The following is a 15,623-nucleotide window of genomic DNA, read 5'->3' on the forward strand; positions in this document are numbered from 1 at the left end:
ACAACTATTAGAATAAAAGGACAGTTATTACATAAACCAGTGCCCGAACGACATTTTTGACTGAATATGCTGATGGGACAAAAGCACAGAACCCACAGAGAGACAGCCCAAAAAATAGTCATTTCAAATTAGAGGAAATGTTATGATGTAACATCAAATACAGCTGTGTGATTATGTGCTCTCATTTCAGTTTTTAGTCTTGTAAGGATGACTGAAAGTGAAAATTCTGGGTACCTGGGTAATCAGAGCTGAATAGTTGACAGTACAATGACATCCTGCAGGCACCTATTTAGAAATGATAGTGTTTTTCTCAATTGTGATGTATATAAATAAAAATGAAATATTTTACAGATGTGCCTTCACAGCAGGCCAGAAACACTCCATGGACTAATTTTATATCGACTTCTACTATTATCCTGGGGTGGCCTTGGCTCAGGGGGAGGAGCGGTCGTCCACTTATCAGTAGGTCAGTGATTCGATGCCCAGCTCCTCCAGTCTGCATGTCAAAGTATCCTTGGGCAAGAGTGTGTGATTGGGTATGAATGAGTTCATTTCTATTGCTGGTAAGCAGTTGGTCTCTGCTAATCAGTGTGTGAATGTGACATAGTGTAAGGCATTTTGAGTGGTCGAAAAGGCAACAAAGATGCTATACAAATACAGACCATTAACCTCCCGCACTGCAGCAGGTAATAAGGGGCAGGCTGGAGTAGAAAACAAACTGACCTTTCTCTGTAATGTACTTTATATAGGTATAATATATACATATATTACTGTATTAAATACATATATTAAAAGGTGAATCAAACAGCTAATCTTGAATGTTAAATGAGCTGAAGCTGGAGGCAGTAAGTCTGTGCATGCAACAATATATCTGAGTCCACAGTTTTAGCAGAAACAGAGCAAATCTATACGCAAGCAGGGTCTATTGGAGTGCTAGGGCAGGGTTTTCATTGTATGGGCAGGGTTTTGAGGGAAAGCATTACAAAATCTAAAGGTGAAATCAATAAGTCATTCTCTAAAATTTAAAGACCCTGCTCTTGAATAAAGATAGTAATTTAATCCCATAATTCTTGATTTTCAAAGTGGCATTTCATCAGTTGAAGCATTCCCTTAGGGGATATTGTTTATTACCGTTTAATATTCTTTAAAAGTGAGAGGAAATTGAGAAATTGAGCTTCATCATTTTGCAATAAAAAGCCATAAAAAGGCATTCCTGTAAATCCGATTAGCAAATATACTTACATTTATTCATTTAGCTGATGCTTTTATCCAAGGGGTAAAGTGTCTTGCTCAGGGACACAATGGTGGATGTCTCAAAGTGGGAATTGAACCCAGGTCTCCCACACCAAAGGCAAGCATTTTATCTATGCACCATCATCACCCCCCGCACCCTAAAATGACTTGTTTCATTTTAGTTACATTGTAATAAAAATAGGCCTCACATTTTCCTAAATATATTCTGCAGAATGAAGCACCAACGGGATTCTGGAGTTTTCATGTCCCTCACCACATTTATTTTTTCCAAACAGAGATCTATTTATCTCCTTACTGAGGGATTGTTAAAAAAGAGAGGGTAGGGTGAATACATCTAGAGATACCATCTGCCTTTCTCAGAAGAACATGCATACCAGGGACAAATCTCTTTGAAGCCACATATTAAATATAGTTTTAGATTTTTGTAGTTTGGGCAAAACTCGTTTTTCCTGATGTAAAAATGTGGATTGCTGGGTATTCCACACTTTTTTAACTGGTGTATTACACATGAATGTGTTATACAGGCTTAAGAGTTCACGTTTTGATACATTAAGTCTTAAGCCTGATGCCAAAGAGTAGGAATGAATCTCATTGATTGCTCATTTAAAAACATTGAATTTCCCCATGTGAGATTTATATAGAAAATGCTTTAGAATCCGAATCAGAAAGAGCTTTATTGCCAAATAGTTTTTACATTAGGGATTTGCTTTGGAGATAAGGTGCTACACATAGACAAACATACAGTTGACATAAATAAATGTAGAAATATATATCTATATATATATATACACACCGGGTATGTTCAATGATGTGTGCAAAGATTTACAGTATTTGAGAGGGCAGCGGGGAGTGTGTGAGGGCCCCGGGCCTTGTTGATGAGGCTAGCTACAGAAGGGTAGAACCTGTTTTTGTGGGGAGAGGTTTTTGTTCTGATGGACCGCAGCCTCCTGCCAGAGGGGAGAGTCTGAAACAGTTTGTGACCGGGATGGGAGCTGCAATCTATCCTGCACGCCTCCGAGTCCTGGAGGTGTACAGGTCCAGAAGAGATGGAAGATTGCAGCCAATCACCTTCTCTGCAGAAGTAGTGTCTTCTTCTTCTTCTTCTTCTTCCTCAAGATCAGTTATTCTGATCTCTCTCCCATAAATCTTTAAACCAATGTAAAATATGTAATGAGAGCAATTCAACAACTACAAGGGGAAAAAAGGTTGAACAAGGCAATCTCGGTGGACTGATCTGTGTAATGGAAAACCTTTAGTAGTAGCTGCTGATGTATTTATAGAGCATTTAACTGTTGGAGGTCAATGTATTACCAAAGCCAAATGTTGGAAGCGAAATTAGTAGAAAGCGGTGCTCTACTGTGTCAAATGCCGTGTATCAATTGGAAGACCATACATTCCAGGAGATTTTCCCATTTTGTTAACCTCTTCAAGTACTTTAGATTTTGAGAAAGGTGTATCACAGTCCACTAAAAAATCTTTTAAATATCTGTGAAGAACATTCTCTTTTTTTTGGTTGTACTTGAAATCATTTAAATCAGAATAGAACTGGAAGATGTGGCAACATCAGAAGGGTTGAAAATTAAACCACATTTCCAAAAAAGTGTAAAATGTAAATAAAAACAAAATGTGATGGTCTGCAATATACTGAAACCCATATTTAATAGAAAATGGCACAAAGAAAACTAATCAAATCTTTTGAAAAATGATATGCCCATTTGAATTTGATGCAAGTGACATATTTCCAAAAAGGTGGGACAGTGGCAACAAAAGACTGGAAAAGTTGTGAAATGATAAAAGAAAACACCGGGTGAAACATCTCACAACTAATTAGGTTAACCGACAACAGGATAGTAACATGACTGGGTATAAAAGAGCATCCCAGTTTTTTTGAAGTAAAGATGTGGAGGAGTTCACCACTCACAAATATTTCAACATTAATGTCTACAGTACATCATATCAGTAGAAGATTCAGAGAATCAGTAGAAACCTCTGTACGCAAGGGGTAAGGCTGAAACCAATACTGGATGGCCGTGACCTTTGGGCCCTCAGACGACACTAAATCAGAAACAGACAGGATTCTGTAGTGAACATCACTGCATGAGCAGAGGAACACTTTCAGAAACCACTGTCTGTGAACACAGTCTTCACTGCCAACACATTCTCCACAAAAGTTGAATCTCTATCATGCAAAGAGGAAACCGTATATAAACCAGTTCCAGAAACGCTGCCTCCTTCTGTGGCCCCGATCTCATTTAAGATGGACTATGGAAAAGTGGAAAACTTTCCTGCTCTGATGAGTCTAACTTTCAAATTTGTTAGGAAATCATGGGATAAAGAGGAGAGGGACCATCCAGTTTGTTATCAGTGCACAGTGTAAAGGCCAGCATCCGTGATGGTATGGCGGTGGCCCATGGGTAACCCATGCCATGTGCACTAATGCACATTTGTAAAAGCACCATTAATGCTGAGCAATACAGATTTGGAGCAACATTATGCTGAGTCCTGGTGCTAAACTGGCCTGTCTGCAGTTCTGACTTGTCACTCAGTAAAAATGTTTGCTGCATTATGAAATGTAAAATACGACCAAAGAGACCCCGAACTTTTGAGCAGTTGAAATCTTACATCAAGCAAGACCGGGAAAACATTCCACTTTGAAGATTCCAGCAGTTTGTCTCCTCAGTTCCTAGACGCTTACAGAGTGTTTTTAGAAGAAGGCGACCATGCCTTTTTTGAAAAGCGTTGCTGATATCAAATTCAAAATGGGTACATCATTTTCCAACAAAACAGTTTCAACATTTGATAAGTTGTCTTTGTGTTATTTTCTATTAAATATGGGGTTTCAATGTTTTACATTCCTTGCATTTTGTTTCTATGTACAGCGTTGAATATATCATTTCTTTTTTACAGAGTGAAAAATATCTTGTAATTCTTCTCACCTTCCTCTAGCCCCATGCTTTCCAAACTTAGGGTCGGAACCCAAAATGGGTTGCAGGCCCATTTTCATTGGGTAAAAAATTCATAACAATGTTACACTATGTAAATATGTGAATGAGCGTTGTTTTTTTGCTACACTTGTTTATTCAGCTCAGATGCTGTGTGAGGTTTGCTCTCTCTCTTCTCCCTAACCTGATCTTCTGTCCACATTCTTACAAAATGTTTATGTCTGTATAGATGCTTCGATGTGGTTTAAGGGGTTTTTAAATGAATAAATTGGACAGTTATCTCCAAACGAAACATTCGCTGTATCTGGGAAAGTTCAAAGTTCATTTTTTTTGTTTGCAAAAAAGAATCCTTCAAGATGTGTTGATTCAATTTTTCACAACATACTTGTGTGAATTTAGATGTATTTTTGTGAATGTGGGTCCCAGTGAGACACCAGATTTGTCTTTCAGGTCTTGAGTTAAAAAGGTTTGGGAACCAGTGCTCTAGCTTTTAGAGCGCATAAAGGCCACTTTGGCCATATTAATATATAATTGGTCTCTTTCTTCTTTCAGATTTGTCAATTTTAATTCTTCCCCTACTGTAAGAGTGTCTTTGCTTATTAACATATTTAACTATTTTATAGTTTCTATTTCTTTGATATGTTTGATCGCTAATTCTGTGATTTTAAATTTTGGACACATCATTTTGATATGATCCAAAATGTCTCTAACAGTTGTTTCCACGGATTTACAAGAAGTTGAATCTTTCAGTGGATTACAATTAGGTTTCCAATAACCATGTTTTTTTTTTCTAGTGCAAAGGTGATGACTTTCAGACTGTGGTGTAACTATGTAATGTTTCAGAATCAAATTGCAGAGTAGAAGAGAATAATAACCAAAAGGTCAATTTGACATTGTAGCGAACCAATAGCATTGCTACATGTATAGTCTTTCTGGTAAGGACGCCAGACATCAATGACACTGAGTTGTTTACACACACACACACACACACACACACACACACACACACACACACACACACACACACACACACACACAGCTTTAAACTGAATTAAGAGTTACACTGGCGGAAAATCTATCTCAACGCCAATAATAAAATGAGCATTTTGGTATTTCTTCTTTATCTTTAATTCTACTGCTATGTGTAAACAGGTTTTTTGCTAAAGAATTGTTGTTATGTCTGTAAATTTTATTTACCACTAGAAGCATATTATTTATTCTAAGAACTCGGGTAACCCATACACATCTGTATCAATAACCGGGATAATTGTTGGCATATAAACTATGAAGCTATCCAAGCAGGTAACAAAGACACAAACCAGGCTTGAGTTAAACACTCTCATGCTGCCACCTGCTGGTAGAGAGGGGAAGAGGTAGCAGTGACACGGTCTGTGTGGATAAATACCCAATATTAAACCTCAGGTAATCAACTAGGCTACCTGCTTCCATCAGTCCAGGTTTTTTTCTTAACGTTACCCTGGTATGACGTAGTGCTGGCATTATATCTGCTACGTAGCAGAAGGGTGTTACAAACTCTGTTTCACTTTACAATTTGTTGTAATGGGACAAATAAATCTTCCTTGTATCTTGTATAATGTTACAGAATGGCCATTCGATACGCTTGGCTTTTATTTTTTAATTGTTACTTTTTCTTCCGGGTCACCTGACCCACCTGTGTACTTTTTCTTAATGTCTTTCTACAAACGGAGAAACGAAAAAAGGAATTAGCAAAAATTCGGACCTAGCTGGACTTTATTCTTCTTCCCTTTTCATCAGCGGGTCTGTTGACATGCTAATGAGACAGAGGGAGGCGGCGGCGGCAGAAGCCTCCGTGTTTTCACTCCGCACTGTCCTCTCAGACAAACAACATGCACTACGCGGGACTGTCGGTCTAGCTGACGCCGTCTCCGTCCGAGCCTTTGTGTGACCATTTGTGTTCGAGGTTAGTCTGTTTATTTTTCTTCTTCTTCTGTAAAATGTCAGGGTTTACATGGCTTGTTTTTGTACTGCGTAACGTTACACTGGATGTGACGAGCCCTGCATTGCGTTTCTGCTGCTCTGACTTTCATGCCTCCTACTTTGAAACAAATCACTGCATTATTCAGATTATGTGAGCTAGTTAGCGCCAACAGTGACTTTTATGTAACTAAGTTACAGCTTTATATCAGCCTGTTCTGAGAGATTTACTGGAACCTTATCATGAATGGATTTGGTATTTGTGTCATAAAAGCACTGTTGCTGAAGTACAGCTACTTAATTCCCTAACTCCCAGACATGTTAGCCTATCTGGTAACCAAATGGTAAATTTATAGTGACTTAACTTTTTTTTTACTTTTAGGTATTGCTTTCAAACTTAGAGTATGTTTCTATGAATTCCCTACTAGTTAGAAATGACTTTGATCCCCAGTGTGCTTGCCATAGACATTAATATATTTTCAGTTTATTGTTTTATTGTTGAGCTGAAATGCCTCTCTCAGATGTCCCTTAAGAAAACTACTGTATTCATCTGTCTGTGCTGCTCACTATTGAATTACATGCCAAGATATTCCTTCAGTGTTGTCATTATAGTCACATAATTCCCCTGGGGAGTTAGTGATCTACTGCATAAATGTTTAACAGGTTTTGGTATGTACTGAGTCCTGTTAGGCTAGTAGTGTAGCTAGTAGCCTTCATGAAGTGCATTCATTTGAATGGGATTTGTTTGTAAGGCTTCAGGGTGACGTCAGGGTCCAGTGAGTCTGGAGGGATAGGCAGTACAACAAGGACTCTTCACAGGAAATTAACCTAGTGAGATAATGTAAAGCTTGTTTTCACTTTCTGTTTTCTGATTCCTGTAATATAGACTGACGAAATCAGTTTGTATCCTGAAACAAAAGTAGTCAAAATCAATGAAACAGAGTGCGAGATATCCAGGTCTTTGCTCTTTTACTCACTAGAATGGGTTAAAGGTTCGAAAACACTGGATCTTACGCTTCCCATTATGAAACTCTAGAAAACCTCTTAAATTAACACCTCCCTGCCTGGGAAATATAGTAAAGTAGTACTCCTAATGCTGAGTGAATTGACTTTGATATGTAAAAAACCCCAAAACAGTATAGTGCCCCTTGAAAAGAAGAGCCACGACAATATAAAAGGTATGACATGAATTATTTACCAGCATAAAACTGCAGTCAGTAACCCAGTGCATGGCATGCTGGTTTAGTTTGATTAGTTATACTACTTTGCCTCTAAGAGTTATTGTACATACTTACCATTTATTCAGTGTTACTAACTGACAAACTTTGGTGTTATTTATAATATGCACAAGTTACATGTTTTAAACATGAAAATTCTCAGTTATTCTAAAGTCTAAAAGCATACAAGGAATGCACTCTTTGCTGCAGAAATGTGATTACTGAGCTATTAACAGGGCTTATTTATGTCTAGATTAGTACTGATCTGAACAAAACAGCAACAGAACTCACTACAGAAACAACACCATAACATCACAGCATTATGGTCCCTTTGTCAAAAAGCTATTGAATTCAGGTGAGATTAAGTTTCAGATGATTCATCTCTTGTTCCTGATTCCCCGTCATTCCACTGTGCTGTTTTGTTAAAAAGCTTGGGTTTTCACTTTCCAGATTTGTAATTTTGCAAGTTTGAGGAACCGTTGAGCCCTCCATGCGCACATTCTACAAAATGCTACTTTTTCTTAGTTCCCCAAGCGTTTTTTTGGTGCTTTCCGCCTGAATACTGCGGCATACTTCAACGTCATACAGGACGCCGTTGTCACACAATTCTTATTCTGCAAATACTCCCAGCAACGTCAGACATTAATTAAACGCAGTGCAACAAGTACACTAATTGTGCATGGATATGCCATGTAATCATGTGGAGACAGTGTAAAAACAGAGGTAGGTTGTCAGTAGTTGTTTGTGTCCACGCCCGTGTGTGTGTGTGTGTATGTGTGAGAAAGGTGGGGTGGATCATTGGACCTCTAAAGATCAGACAGCCGTCTGTAGTGTTGGGGGAAGGGGCAGTGTGGGTGTGTGGCCTTCACAAGCCTAATGGCCTGTGAGTAAAAACAGTTTTTCAGTCTTGTCCTTGCTTTCATACTCCTACGGCGTCTTCCTGAAGGTAGACGTGTGAATAGGTTATGCATGGGGGTGACTACTGTCCTTAATGATGTAGCGGGCTTTTTTGCTGCTAGCTAGGTAAGCTTGGTCCTTTCATCATCTACACATTTTAATGTTAGCTTCAGTAATGTTGAGAGAAACAGTTAGGATGGGACTTTTGGGTTTGTGGTCTTTTCAGATAATCACTGGTAATTCCCATGATGCTTTGTGAGAAAAATCAATGTTAAGAATGTCTTGTTTTTACAGTTCATTTTGACCACAAAAATATAAAATCTAAGATATAAATGCTGTGTATTGGAGAAATGATTTTACTTTTTGTTCAAGGTCTGGCCTGCTGATTCTGAGCCTACATCCACACTTTGTTTAAAAATGGATTTTTAAAATGGAAACGATCTCCGTCCACACCAGCACTTCAGCTGCGTTTCAGAATTGCGTGTGTAAATTTGCAGAATCGGAAATGTGAGACTGCTCGACCCGATCATGGCCGTCTAAGCCAAAAACCGGATGATTCCTGTCAGCCGCTGATCGATTGGTGCATCTAAATTACGCATAAGAATTTTAAACCCAGCCGCAGGAGGCAGTTTAATTGGACATAACTGGGGACTATATTTTTTGTCATAGACACTTCTAACAATCTAAACCTGTAAGTGGGAAAAACAAGCACTTTTAGTGGACTTACATTGACAGTGCACAGTTGTCTTGAGGATTACATTCAACCTTGTTTGGCAGCTGCCGGCTGCAGCACTCTCACTCAGTACTGGACCAGTTTCAAGAATTGTTGTTCCCATTAGTCACTTGGACACAAAACCCAGGGAAAATAGGTCCAGGTTGAAAAATTCCTAAGTTTCCCTTTTGCACACTGGCCCAGTTTGTTACCCAGAGGTGCTATCAGAGTTTAGCCTAATGTTACTAGCTCTGACGGAGTGGAATGCAGTGGGCCCAGTGCATTCTGGTTGTTGTAGGTTTTCTAGCTTTTGAGCAAAAGGGAATACCACAGTCCCTTTTCACTGTTCTCTCATACATATTTTTATTGCATAGACAGCTCAGTTTTATAAGAATACTGTGTTTTCAGCTGTTAAATACCTCCTTATTTTTTTTTTACAACTCAGAATTTCTCCTTAGTAATATCTACAATAGCAGTTACATATGATACACTGTACTCTTCAAATTAATTGTTGACATCTGGGTCAAGAACCATGGACATCATCAGTTAGGTTTTGGGCTTTTTCATAAATCTTTTGTTTGAGTTACTGGAAAAAATTCAAATACAAGAATGAACCCTTACTTTTTGGTTGATCACATGTAACAGATGATGAGCGGTCCCAAGTAAACATTGCTTTGTTTTGGCACCCTTAATATAAATAAAAATCCTCATTGCACAGGAAAACATTTTTGCACAAATAACAGTAAGTCAAGTTTACCTTTGTTCTGTCCTCCAGATAAGTTTGACTAACTTGACTGCATTTTAGCACAATAATGCATTCAAAACAAATACATTTAGCAATAAACTAGAATTATACTTTATAAGAAAATGAGTGGGGCCATATTGTAAATTTAATGGCCAAATGTGGTGCTACAGGGGTTTTGTGGTAAGAGGTGGTGCACTCATAGTAAGGCACCACTAAATGGGTAGAGGCATCTCTCTGAGGAGCACAAGGGGCCTTTTCTGCTCAATGCTCCTGGACAATGAAACCCAGCCCGGGAGGTGATTTTGGCTGCCAGACTGGCAGTATTTGGTCTTCTTTGTTGTACAGCTGCATCCTTCAACGCAGCTGCACTGCAAAACATGCTTATTAAACCAAGTTAGCACTATTTGTAAATGCTCCGTATTTGTATAGCGCCTTTCTAGTCTTTTCGGCCACTCAAAGCTTTTACACTACTCATGCATTCACCAATCACACACATTCATACACTGAGCCTAAGTGCTCAAACAGAAACTAACATTCACACACATTCATTCAGCCACCAGGGGCAATTCGTGGTTCACTTCGACATGCAGCCTGGAGGAATGGGCAACCCGCTCTACCTCCTGAGCCACAGCTGCCCCAGCATTTTGACCTAAAACATAGTCCGTGAGATTGTTTGTAGTGGTGCTCAGATGACATCAAATGTCAGGCCAATAGTAGTAGGAGGCCCAAAGCAACAATAAGCTTGTATTTCTCCTGTAGTAAAGAAATGTTGATCCTGTCCAAATTATTTCACTTCACTGACATATTGTCAGGATTTGTGGTGTGGAAGGTTGGTGGAACCAAATGCAGGACACTGGAGTAAAGCAGGTGCAGTTCAAAAAGGTTTAATACAGGCAAACAAAATGCGAGCACACTTACTGGTAGAGTGGCTGATAAACAGAGTCCAAAATAAAACAAGGTAATCAAACAGAAATCCAAAGTCCACAGAAATAGGGAAACGCAAAGGGCAAGGCAGGAAAAACCACTACAACACGAGACAGAGCGTAACACACTACAATGACCAGACAAAGACTGAGGGGAAACAAGCAAGCATATGTAAACAGGGTTAACGAGCTGGGTGGGGATACACAGGTGAGAGACATGATACTAACGAGACGCAGGCAGAGAGAGCAGGGGAAAACAGAGAGACCATAGACAGTATATTACTGGACGAAGCCACTCCGCTGATTTGAATGGAGAGCAGTGAAGCCAGTTTTGGACCAATAAAATACTACTACAGGGCTACTTCCTGATAGCACCAGCGTCTCCTGTGCATGATCGTGCAGCATAACCGTGGTTTAATGACGTAGAGCAACGGCAGAAACACCGTAATTCTGGTAGCTGCGTAGCTGAACCAACTAAAAGTTTCATGGCTCAGTGTGTTTGTCTGACTCAGATTGGCTGTGTCCGAAATCCCCACTCATTCACTACTCCCTAACCCGTATGTAGGGAGTTGTATGTAGAGCACTATATAGTGAGCTCACTCGCATTATTAAAACAACACTTTCGGACACTACCCCGATCGTTATTTCGGCGCTGTTAAGTATGTCATTGCTGTAGGACAGTCAGTTTTTCTATCAGCGTGTGTGATTGGACACAGCCTGATTAATCAGCCCACCTACGAGGCTCACCTGTGAAACACCAATGCAGCGTCACTGATTGCCGAATAGTTTTTTTAAATTGCTGAGAGAATACGGTTACATCTCTCATGTGCGACGGGGTGTCACAGGGTTTTGATGTCATTTTTGGGCCTACATGGATCCCTCCATGCAGGCTTTGGTCACTGTCCGATCTCTGGCTTACCCCCTTGAGAGAGACTAGCAGGCAGGCAGATTACTGCGGGGGAAAAGACATAACACAAGTTACTCAACACTAAACATATCAGAGTAATATTAATAAACTAATACAAGCAGGAAGATCACAAAGAAACTAACACCAACAAGGAACACAGACAGAAGCTAAGGTAAAACAGAGCTCAGAGCAGACATGGGCAAAACAACACAGAAGTACACAGACCAGGAGTAAACACTGACATGAACTAAGGTACAGGACTAAGAACTAAGATACGAGACAAGACAGATACTAAGTAAGATGTGGATGAATAATAAAGGCTACACAGAGACTAGAGCAGAATGAACAACATCAGATTATTACAACACAGATTCATAATTAATGAAACTGGCGGAGAACATAAATAGACACCTAGCAAACAGACAGAACTCAAGCATGATGGTACAGAAACTAATACATGAGACTGGAGCAGGACTGAAATCAGGAAAATACCAAAACACCAGCTGACAGATAATAACCAGATAAACAATAACACACTAAAGGTAGCAAGCAAACTGAAAACTAAGTCTAAACTAACACAGCGAAAGGGATTCTAACTAATAAGACAGGGCGGCTAAGGGAGACAAGATAACAGAACAACACAGACCACGAAGACTGGATACAAGACCACAGACTATATAACAGATACCCAACTCATAAATGAATAAACTCAGAGAACTAAACGGAACAGATAACAGGACATGCAGATAGAAAACTAAAACACAGCGCTCAGGACAGGATCGAGACACATATTGTTAATTATTATTATTGTATTGTGGTTGTTGTTGTTGTTACTACTGTTGTTAAAACCATTTTAAAAAGCACATAATTGAATGACAAACAACATATTAATTCCCATGGAACAAAAAAGCCATTGAATAGTAATTTTATTGAATTAATTAGTGAATGTTTTCTTGGATGGGCCACTTAATAATTAGGGGGTCTGGGTGTCCACCCCTAGAAGATTTTGAGCATCAAAGAATTAATTTCCTGCATTCTGTTGAAAATTTCTGCTCTAATGGTGGAAATGTTTTAATTTTGTATAAAGGAAAACACAAAATTCAGGTGGCAGGTGACTATTCAAAATCTATCAATAGAATATAATGTAGTGACGCTCTCAGGCATTCTTTATTGCTTTTAAATATGTTTCTCCTGTAGATCATCTTATTTAATATCATTCCTGCCGAGTCATGATTTAGTCTTCCCTCCTCTGTGTCTTTGTTTGGGGAAGTAACCTCTTTAAATGTGCATGTGGCACCTTTTCACCACAGTGATAGATTAATTCATTTAAATTCAGTTAGAAACTCCTGGACTTTATTAGCGCCTGTGTTTCAGCAGGTTTTGTGCTCATTTTCAAAACTTTCTGTACATTCAGAATCTCAGAAACACAGAACTGGATGAAACGAGGAGGTGCTCATGCAGGTGGAAAACGAAACTAACCCACAACACCTGTGATCAGGCAGAAATCTCACCACAAATCCACATGTTGACTTCAGAAGCTCTGAAACAGAGCAAGGCTGGCATCAGTTTTTAACGTTACATTTTTATATTGAAACTCTACATGTCCGTTGTGGGACACAAGCTGGGCTGTGTGACTCACAGTACTATTATATGAAATTATAATGAATGTAGTATATCATTGTTATACTAACAGTATACTATTAACTAAACATTACACTCTTTATTTAATACACTCGTGTTCATTTCCTCCTCCAGCTTGTGGATAGAGACCCAATATGTGCTCCTCTGTAAAATGTAAATGCTCCGTACTTGTATAGCGCCTTTCTAGTATTTTCGACCACTCAAAGCGCTTTTACACTACATCTGCATTCACCAGTCAAACACATTCATACACTGAGCCTAAGTGCTCAAACGGAAACTAACATTCACACTCATTCATACACTGGCGGAACAGCCGCCAGTGTATGAATGTACAGCGTGTTGCTGTAGAGCAACACGCTCCCCTTGTTCTGTTTTACATCTGTTTTACTAGTTACTAGTTATATATATGTGTGTGTGTGTGTGTGTGTGTGTGTGTGTGTATATGTATGTATGTGTGTGTGTGTATATGTATATGTATGTATGTGTGTGTGTGTGTGTGTGTATGTATATGTGTGTATATATATATATATACCCCCATACCTGTGTGTGTGTGTGTGTGTGTATATATGTGTGTGTGTGTGTGTGTGTGTGTATACAGGCATTTAAACAGGTTGACCTATGTACTATGTATTTAGATGGTAAGTAGGTGATAATATAGCTGTAAATATTTGTCCCACATTCTCTGTGGTATTTATGGCCCATTTTGTCCACCTTAAATACTTCAGTCAGTACATAATCTCTTTGGTTTACTGCTCTACTGAGCTAGCTAGCACTGAAACAGATCTTGGGATTAGTGACTGGGTCAAAGTACTGTTAAATCTGGTTTTGGTCTCTCAGTCCCTGACTAGTGCAGGATAGACAGATGGCTGAGTTTTGAGGGAAATCTAGGGGTGAATGGGGGTTGAGAGGGACCTTCCATTCTGACCACACACATCATCTAGTCCTGTCACTGATCCTTCACATCTGCGCTATGAGGGGAAAAGCCCTCCTGCTGGGAAAATGGCTGCTCTGTCAAGAGCAGTCAAGGAAAAGCTGCACTTTCTGACTCTTACTGTGTTGTTGGTCCTTCTGCAGTCACATTTAGTAGTTTTGCTTTTTGGTGATGTGATGAGGGAAAACACCAGCAACACTCCAACCAGAATGCTACTCAAAGAATTATTAGGGCCCAAGCCCGGGTGGCAGCAATACCACCTAAAAGAAGGTCCACAGGGGAAAAAAGGCGTGTACTTTTATATTGAATATTTTCTGTGTTTATCTTACTTCTTTAAAAATAAAATATGTAATTATGCTGATATATAAATACAGTGTTCCCACGGAAAGTGAAAGTGAAACTTAAGTCAGTCAGTCACAGTTCTATGACGGTGGTGTCGTCCTGGTGATCCTGGTGTTGGTCTGGGAGGATAGGTGAAGAGGGTTTACAGCATAGTACAGCCCTACACAGGCCTCAGATCTAGGCCCTAGCCCGGCCCGTGTCCAACAGCTTATCAGAATTCTCAGCCCAAGCCTGACTGGAGTCCATTTTTTTTTTTCCTCCTCCCCACAGCTTACTGTTGCAGCCAATATTTCTTGTTTAAAGTTTTTGTTTTTTAAAGTGACGACCAAGCGGCCAGCGGCCAACAGTGAGTTGACAATCAGTTTAGCCTCTCAAATCAACACTTGACTTGCCTAAAATATACTCCATATATTTAAAACACTTCAAACATATTACAATGTTAGTTTAAGTGTTTATTATCACTAGTAAAAAGGTATTTTTGACAGGCTGAGGCAGGCCGCTGCTCCTGCTGCTGCTCGCAACGCCGTGCAAAAAAACCCATGCAGGTTGTCTTACCTAACACCCAGGCTATGCATCAAAAATCAAGGCTTCACTGCAGAACATCTTGGTCAATCCCAAAGTCCAATACTAAATGAAAAAACAAAGCCTACTAATGCTGAAGCATACAGCCAGAGGCACAGCCACTTTTATACAGAGATCCCACAATAATTGCGGAAAGAATATCTGCCAATATGCTGCATTTGATTATTCACTGAACAAAGGTTTACCATAATCCAGCAACCATGTGTGCTAGTGAGCCAGCTTTCCGGAACCAGCGGCGTAGACAAAGACCGCTAAGTGCATGTCGGCTGTGGATTTTCACATCTTTCCCTCTTTTTTTACTACTAACGTTACCGGCTCAGAGGCAGATTAAATCTGACTCCCCATTTCCTAGTAAATTTTATACAGTGCAGCGAGCCAGCATATTTGTGTAATACTCACGGATAGGGATGGGGATCGTTAATTTTTATTGATATTGATACCCTTATTGAGACTGCTTAGCAATCCGAGTCTTTATCAATACCACTATCGATACTTTACTATTATTTGGTGATGGTTATTTGGTAAGAACAGACCCAACGGACATGAGGTAGGCCTGCCCTGCACAGTATGAGGA

General features: G+C 39.5%; 1 protein-coding gene across 4 annotated transcripts in view; it reads left to right on the forward strand.

Moving 5' to 3' along the window:
• The first annotated feature begins 5,885 nt into the window (after positions 1 to 5,885).
• ankrd6b (ankyrin repeat domain 6b) overlaps positions 5,886 to 15,623 on the forward strand; it is a 55,699-nt gene continuing 45,961 nt past the window's right edge. For 3 of the 4 annotated variants that reach the window (XM_038726472.1, XM_038726473.1, XM_038726474.1), the window contains exon 1: positions 5,886 to 6,138. The gene's annotated coding sequence lies outside the window, so the exon portion shown is untranslated. The remainder of the gene's footprint in view (positions 6,139 to 15,623) is intronic. The other variant, XM_038726475.1, reaches the window with a different exon arrangement.

The sequence above is a fragment of the Micropterus salmoides genome, unplaced genomic scaffold, assembly GCF_014851395.1.
Source record: "Micropterus salmoides isolate LMB-PRFRI ecotype aquatic unplaced genomic scaffold, ASM1485139v1 Ms_hic_scaffold_18, whole genome shotgun sequence".
In the NCBI taxonomy this organism is placed as follows: domain Eukaryota; kingdom Metazoa; phylum Chordata; class Actinopteri; order Centrarchiformes; family Centrarchidae; genus Micropterus; species Micropterus salmoides.